Genomic DNA, 8579 nt, shown 5'->3' on the forward strand with positions numbered 1-8579 from the left:
CCGCCCGGCCCGGCCCGGCGCTTTACCCCGCGGCTCCTGCCAGGTGTCGGGCTGCCTCCTCCCCGCCTGGCAGGACCTGCTGCGCCTTCTGCCTCGGCCAGCCCTCGGGGATCTGAGTCACCGCTTCAAAGGGCCAGGGGTGGCTCTTTGCGCCTCTTCCCTCTCATAGTCCTTAAAGGCTGCATCTGAGCACCCCCACCCGCTCCAGCTGCTCGACCCTGTTCCCTGCCGGGATCGTCGGGCTCATCTCAGCCCCGGCGCCAAAGCTCTCGAGTGTCTCCTAACGCAGCCAGGCGCTGCCAGCTTCCACCGTGCCGCTCAGACAAGTGAACAGAGGTGAATCTGTGCTTTATACAAAGTTTAGGCAAAGGCTGCAAACGCGTAGCTGGTGATGAAATATTAAACAGTGAGCAAACGTATTTAGCGAGCAGCTACAGCAGCATTGGCTTGGAGCTGCTGTCTGCCAAGGCTGAGCCGGAGTGAGAAATTAAAATCGGTGTTCGGGCAAGGTTACTGCTTAGCTGCAGTAGCACAAAATTGGAATTAAGGGAGGCTTCTGTTATCAAATACTTGTGACGTTTGCCCCTCAAGCGTTTTTCATCCTTAAAGAAAATAGGGGGTCTGTGTCCCGAGGAATCTCTGAGGCTTTGGCGGGGGATATACCGTAGAAAAGTGTGACTGCTCGTTGCTGGCACTGGAGCGCTCTTTGGGGCATCGGGGCTGGTTTGACAGTAGCTTTCAGGGCAGCTCTGGGCGAGGCAGTTGGCGGAGACTGTGGGAAATGGCCGTAGTTATCCTAAGGAGCTTGGGAGTTTGCACGGCAGACTGGTATGCAAGAGGAAAAGGATATGGGGTGTGGTTGGAGCCATCTGAGAAGCAGCCGTGCCTTGGGACAAGTTCTGGGCTGAACTTCATGGGGGATCATTGCTAATTTCTGTGTTAATAACACTGTAACAGCCAGGAGGGGAGTTTGGCCTCCATGCTGGCTCTGCCTGGGAAGGGCAGTTCGGGAGCAGCGTATGCACTCTCCAAATAATCCAGCGTGGTTGCATGGAAAAGCATGGGAAAGGCAGAGAGTCACAGGAGTCAGCATTTTCTGGGTGCTTCTCCTTCCTGTGCAGCCTGGCACTGTATTCGCTTCTGCCACAAATCAGAGGGCACCCGCTGCATCTGGGGCACTGGGCACCTCCGCTTTTTCAGGATTTGGTTCTGCGTTGTGTGCAATGGAGAGGAAACTGTTCTTGGTTTGTCACTGGACCTGTCTTTGTGGTAACAGAGGTGGTTCTGGATTTCCCAACGGAACAACTTAGGCTCATTTTTTATCTTTTGGAAACTCGGAGGGAAGAAATAGGCCAGGGAGAGACGGCTCATGCAAGCGTGCTTTGGGGCAAGAAGAGGTAGCAGGGAAGAGCAGAGCAAGGAGAAGTGAGACTATACACCAGAGTAACTCCTGGTGGTAACCCGCGGGAGCTGCAGTAGTGCAGGAAGGCATCAGTCTCCTTACAGCCTGCGTACCTGTGAAAGCCTGGCCTTCCTTTTCATCTAGAAGTAATAGATCGCTCCTTCCTTCTTCCAGTAACCGAGTCTTAAATTGGCAGAGCCTTTTCTGTTCCTGTGAGCTTGCCTGGCTGTGGACAGCATGATCTGTGCTGTGTAATCATGCAGGAAATCTTCTGTTGTAAACACCTTAGCAGCGGGACACCGGGGTAGTTTTATTGGCCTAACTAAGCAGGCTGGCTGGAGTTAAACCTGCTCGGTTGTTTATTTACACGTGTGTGCAGCAAGCAGTTAGTACATTAGAGAGTGTAAATGAGTAACTCAGAAAAATCACAGAGTTGTGTTTGAGCAGGATTGCCCTTCCTAAATTGCTAATTGCTGTAAGTACTTTTCTGTGAAAAGTTCCCGATTTGCCTCAGTCTTTTTGTGTAGAGCAGTCAGAAATTAATAATAAATATCTGCTTAAAGACTACAAATGGCACCACACATGAAGCGGAAAAAATACAACAATGCTAATAAGACTTTGCCCTTTTAATGTCTTCAGTCTGAAGACCTCCAAAGTTTGCCTGTTAAGAATTCCACCAACTGCGGCCGTTCTTGACTGTTACAGTTGGGCAATTCCGGCGTTTATGATGCCTGATTGTAAGATGCAAAGAGATTTGTCCAAGGTCACAAAGGCAGCCCGACTCAGACACGGAGGGTGACACCATAAACACTTTAAGCTCTCGGGACAAAACTGGTGCCTTGCTCTGTGTGCAGTGCATAGCTGAGCTCTTACAGCAGTCTCAGTCCATAAGCTTTACTATAGTGAAAAGAAAAATACATTCTATCAAGTAATAATAAAATTATTCTGATGTCAAATAAAACAAACACTGCAAGCAGAATGATTAACTGCTTCCACATCTGACAGGTCATGTTCTTCTCACAGAAACAGTTCACGTCTCTGAATTTTTCATGAGTGGGAAACAGTTTTCTATCCTGCTAGTTCAATTTTTCACGATGATTTAAAAAGCAAACAAATGTTCCCAGCAAGAAAAATTTGCACCATACAAAGTAAAAGGATTACTGAAAATGAGAAAGGAACAGGTAAAGCATGTCAGCATCCTCAAGGCCAATTTATTTTTGCCTTTTAATCTGCGCCTTCATTGTAAATTACAGGTACGCCCATTAACATCTCAAACAGAACTGGAAAATTAAGGCCAACAGAGGTACTTGCTGAACTGCTTTGCAGGGTGTTTGATCCAGTCCTCGCAGTGCTGCAGCAGGTTCCTGGCATGCAGCGCAAGCCTGGCTCTATCTGTAGCTGTTCTCTTCTGTCGCTTTTGTCAGCAGCGAGGGCTGCGTCCTTGTGCCAGGCGCTGGGGTGCTTCCCGCGTCCCACTCTGCCGCCTCGGCAGAGCACTGCCGCGGGCGAGAGGCTGGCTGACCTGCAGGCACCATGTCTGCCTCCGCGCGGGACTTCCGCGGGGCAGCGCGGCTCTGTTTGCACTGCAGCCAATGGAGGGAGTAACAGTCATTTTTTTCCTCTTTCAGAAACTGCAGGAGACCGGGAGTTAAAAATAAGGACGGGCCTGGCTGGAGGGAGAGCAGAGGAGAATCAGCCCTGCAGAACAAGCTCCAGTGCAACCTTCGGAAGGACAGAGCACATGAAGCGGTGATGGCCTCTTTGCCCCTCTCCGCTTCTCTTCACGTGAGTGATTCAGCAGTGGGATTCAGCAGCACAGAGGCAGCCTTTGCTGTTCGATCCCTACTGCATGGAGAGTTAGACGCTAAGTGTTCGGGGCAAGGGCAGGCCTTCCTTCCCATGTTTTGTTGTGCTGCCTCAGCCGCCCCAGTGGCCTCACTCGTGTTTGTACTTCTGCCCTTCCTATGCTTTGCGTTGCTCTGAACCTCTTCTTTGGCTCAGAGCCACTGCTTCTGCGCCGTCTCTGGCCCATGTTCAGTCATGCCTGCTTGTAGACAGTTGGGTGGGTCTCTCACACTATGCAGAACTTTTCATTGCACCCTGTTTGCGCGTGCTACCAGGAGGAGAGCTACGAGGAGAGCGGCAAGCCACCTCTGCTACTTGCCTGGTACGGCACCACGTGTGCTGCAGACCTCTCAGCAATGAGACCGGCTGCCGGGCAGTGAGCTCCAGGAGGGGTAGGGGGCAGTTAGTAAAGGGAAAGGGAATCGCCAAGAAAAGGGGGAAAAAACCCAACTCCAAACTCCATGGCCGATACTGCAAGGAGCTGGGGAGCACAGCCAGCAAGTGGAGGAACTTCCTAGAAAGCAAATGAGGGTGAGGGGACTGGAGCCCCAAACAGCTGAGGCAGAAGCACCCGCTGCCCCCCCCAGCCTGGCAGCTTGTATCTTAAGTATTGTCTCTGGAAGCCGAGGTAATAACCTTGGAAAACTCACTCACGGTCAGGCCTGTTCCCTGGACCCGGCCATCTCATTTACCTGTGTCCTCCCAGGCCATGGAGGAGGTCTGGATGGCCAGGTCTTCAGTTTATGCAGTGCGTTCTATGGAGCACCCCGATCTCCTGGGCAGACCTCGTTCTCTTAAGTATGCTAACTGGGGGGTAGAAGCAGTGGAACAGATATCGCTAGTTTTCCTGAAGGACAGTATGTTATGAGAAAAAAATTAAAATGCAATTTAATAGGTCAATGGGATTTTCTTGAACATATAGTTAGTTACTCATTGCTATTTGTAGGACTATTGTTTGAATATGCAGCCTTCAGACTTTTTTTTTCATTATGGCTTTGAAGAACAAACTCATACTTGTTTTAACAAGTCACATCAGGGGAGATGTTATTCTGTGCTCTCCACCCACACAACCCTGGGATTTATTTTCATTTGAGAGCTTGTTAAACATAGCAGCAATCAACTGAAGAAACCAATGTTCCAAGGCACAAAGGATTCGCACCTATAAATCATGAACTTCAGTAGTGGGAAAGGACCATCGTTGCTTTGAAATGGAACGGTTGCGCTCTTCAACGCTACAAGAGCTTGGCTGTAGCTTTTAGTTCTGTGACACCAAGTGACTGATCAGATTATATCTATGTAGGTTCACGTGCTCTCTGTCCACCCTTCCTATACAGATGGGCCTAAGGGGAAGGACAGAAAAATAAAAAGCATCTGACAATCACGAAGTGACAAACTTGCAGTAGAATTCAGTCCTACAGTAGGATGTGAGGGACCAGATTTCACCCCAACTCCTGCCTGGGGGTGGTTTGTGCAGCTGTAGCAGCGGTTACCCCATGACAGCCATTGATCACCTTCACAGAAGGCTCCGGGCCATGGTTGTGCGTGTGTGTCTGCAGTTTTTTCAGTGTGCTTAAGGAATTCTCCTATTAAGGGAATTACAAATTTAGTATGAAACTTCTGGGATAGCTAAAATATGAATATTGTGAAGACTTGTTATTCCAAGTCAGGGACATTTGGAAATATTTATGCCAGTCAGAGAGAGACAGCGTAGTATTTTAGGAATTAGCCACTCACTTTACGGGTCAGTCGTGTTGTCTGTGAATAGCCACTTCCTTCCTCCTCTTCCTCGTAGAGTTTTGCCCTACTTAACTCTGGAACAGAATTTATACCCCCACATTGAGAAAGTTCTGAATTTTTTTACTTTGCTTTTTCTTTTTCCTTTGCAAAATATTTTAGCAGCACCAGCTGGGCAGGGATTTTTAAGCTGTTTCCTAAGACAGAACTGCTTGCTCCAAGGGTGCAATTTTTCCCCTAAATACAGTTTCTCCAACTGCATAAAGACGTAACTAAAATAAAATCCTTTCTCCTTTCATTCCCTCGCTGCGGTTACAGTGTATTGTGTGATCTCAAGTAGCGGGGAAGCTCAACTCTCCAAATGAGGAACTTCAAAAACGTGTTTAGCAGCAGTGATTTAGTACATGGTGTTCAGGAAACACCTCCTGTACGGCTCCGCGCTCCGGTCAGCGCTGCTATTTCTGATTTAGGATTAATGAACATTTCCTCTCAGGTAAAGAAAATGTGCTCCTGAAATTGAACAACTCGGAAACTGCGGCTCTGCCACTCGTGCAGTCCCTACGGGCAACAGCGGCACCGCAGCGTCACCCTGTCCATTTGCCTGACTGTCTGTCTGTCAGGCCTAGCGGTAGGGTTAGGATGCAGGAACAATAAGATGTCTCAGAAGGAGTCAATGCAGTTACGCTTTAATGTGTTTTTACATCCTTTTACGATTCACAAAGCCAGAATATAAGTACTTATACATTTTTAATAGGAAAGTAATATATTCCCCTAAAAGAAAAATAGATTTGATTAATCATTTGTCATAAAAGTTGCCTGACAGTTGAAACTTCAAGCTTCTAAGCTAGAAAAGCTCAAATAGACAAATTATACTGAAATGTTCTTTAAAGACCAAGCAGCTGTTTTATTAAAATATTAAATTTACATTTTAAAAAGAAATATTCTGATTTATTATTCAATGATGATAATCTTACTGAAGTGACATGAAATTCATGACAATGGGCTTTATTCTGTCCAAATTCTGTCCTCAGTTATCCACAGGCAAGCAGTTTTGCCGTTATTTAGAAGTGTGCAAGATCACACACACAGAGAAGCACCATTCTGGAAAGACAAATCCGAGATACTGCATTCAACTCAGTTCTAATTTTCCCCAGAGAAAGTGGGTTTTCGGGTCTGGGACTAGGGCTGGATCCAGCGCCTGCTGCAGTGAGGCCCTGGGGCAGGCCCGCAGCACCCATCCAAATCTCACCGTCACAAGAGAAAGGATTTTGGAATGCACCGACTTCGTCCCGCAGCACAAGTGAATGACCTTCAAACAACTTGAAGCGGGTTGAATTTACATTTTACTTCAAAAAAAAAAGGGAAAGTACATACATGAGGGGGAAATGGGGTGAACAACAATTATCTGAAACCAGGTTTCTACCATTTTTACCCACAGTTACCAACTGCGTTTGAAGCAGCAGGGCTCTTGCCAGCTGTCGCACGCTCGCTTACAATATGGACAGGATTGTGGAGCAAGGAAACATTTTCAAAGTTGAGGCCCACATGGAAATAGTAAGGTATCATACACGGTGTAAGTTTATAGTACACAGCATTTTTTTTTTTTAAATGACGTAACGCAACAGCAGGAAGGAGTAGTAGTAGTTAACGGTTACTAACACTAGAATAATCAAATTTGTATGTTATACATATACAGCAACTAACTGCTTTACAAAAAAAGCAAAATAATACAATATATTGTCACATGTATTTACAGTGTAGTAAATATACTTTTCTGTCAAATTTTACACAAAAACTATTTACAGGTGAATATACTGCATTAAAAAAAAATTGTGGGACCAACACTAAAAGTGACTTTCTGTGGTAAGTTTGTTGCATAACAATAAGACGTGCTTCATTACATTTGGGAAAAAAAAAAATTAACCTTAGAATGAAACAGAAAAAGCCCTAAAACCTACAACCCAGTTAGGAATAGAGCACTGGAACGCTCCCAGGTGCTCAGTCCACAATACGGATTTGAAACGTTTCCTGTTCTTGGAAACCTCATGCACATTAAAGCAGAAACATTGGCATAATTAACAGGTAGGTTATGCACTATCCAAATACTACTGAATTATCTTTTAAGTCAGGGAAAATACAAACACAAACAAAACGTTAATCGTCTTTACAGTACTTAACTGTAGTTAGTGCGTAATGGGTAACGTGTTCTAAAACAGGGGTGTCAGACATACAGTCCCCGGGATGTAGTTAGGTGGTCCATGTGTTAAAATCGGATTTTTCCGAATCGTTAAGTTTTCGTTTCAAAGTACACAGACTCCACGGCTGCAGCAGCCCAGGCAGGAGCGACCGCCCGGCAGGCGCTGGAGGGTCGGAACGCTCGGATCCGTCTCCCGCTCGTCAGGCCGGGTTTCAATCCCGCACCGTCACCAGCAGCTACCTGCCGGTCACTGGGAGCACAAACGGAGCAGCGGGGTGGGGAGAGCACGGAAGCAGGCGGGACTGGGAACTGAGCGTGGTGCGCATGGCAATGCAACGGAGCGGGATGGGGAATATTCAAAAGAGGAGAACAAAGAAAAGAGGATGCCAGAAAGAAAACAAAAAGGCAAAATAACAGCAATGGCTGTTACAGGGGCAGGCTGAGCGATGACTGTGACAGTAAGGCACTGAACAACTACTTACTGATAGGAGTTCAATCACTAACCAACAGCTGCATTTTCCCCCTGGATCACAGCACAAGCTTCCCAGCCACCGGTGCTGGGAGGTGACTGCCTTGCACGTCAGGCGCACGGGATCCTGAATTCAACCCCAGCCCTTGGCTGTAATTACACCCAAATCCAGCCCCCGTTACCCGACGCATTTGACACTCCTGCTCTAAGGAAGTTCAGGTCCTCTCACTGAACCACGCAGTGAAAACATCAAATGACTCCCACTCCTCCCAGGAAACAGAATAAATTAAATTTTATTGACTCACTTTATGAAGACAGCAGTTTTTTTTCAGCTGGGACTGAGAGCCTGGAGTAGTTCTAGTTCTCACGTGAAATGTGATTTTAATCACTGTCCATTTTGGTTTCACATTATATGTATTTCAGAGAATGCATTAATTCTAACTTAGGGACGTTTTTGGGTTTTTTTTTTTTATATAGGCGATGCAAAAATATCGCAAGGGTTGCTCTCAAATGCACCCAGCCCCAACAAAGCTGGCGTGGTAGTTCATCTGGAATTACTGCTTCTGTTAAAAGAAAACCTGCTCGTAGGAGAAGCACCTCAGAGCTGTCTTTTGCTAACAGCAAATTACCTTTCCAAGAGGTTATTTTTTCCTCCTACCTACAAGTCTTCAGGCTCCTACAATTCATTGTCTTCAGCACAACGGAAAGGGCTGGGATTAGCTTGATTGGTTGGGTATAACCGAGTGCAAACTGGCGGCGATGCTGAAGGCGGCTCTTTGCCACTGCTGTATGAGATGAGAACGGTTTTTAAATGAGTGACTCCCAAAGCTTTACGGCGTAGCAGCTCGGACACGCAGGAGCCACCACTCTATTCCTACGATCAGTTCTAGCCTCCCGATCCCTTTCAGAGTTCTGCATCAGTTCAGTAACCA

The 8579-nt window shown here is 46.8% G+C and overlaps 1 long non-coding RNA gene across 1 annotated transcript; it reads left to right on the forward strand.

Moving 5' to 3' along the window:
* Window positions 1-8: 8 nt before the first annotated feature.
* On the forward strand, window positions 9-8573 carry LOC118451768. Its single transcript, XR_004841323.1, has 3 exons — window positions 9-336; window positions 2656-2705; window positions 3031-8573. It is a non-coding gene; the product is annotated as an uncharacterized LOC118451768 (long non-coding RNA).
* Window positions 8574-8579: the final 6 nt, after the last annotated feature.

The sequence above is a fragment of the Egretta garzetta genome, unplaced genomic scaffold (genome assembly GCF_000687185.1).
Source record: "Egretta garzetta isolate BGI_Z169 unplaced genomic scaffold, ASM68718v1 scaffold120, whole genome shotgun sequence".
Taxonomy (NCBI): Eukaryota; Metazoa; Chordata; class Aves; order Pelecaniformes; family Ardeidae; genus Egretta; species Egretta garzetta.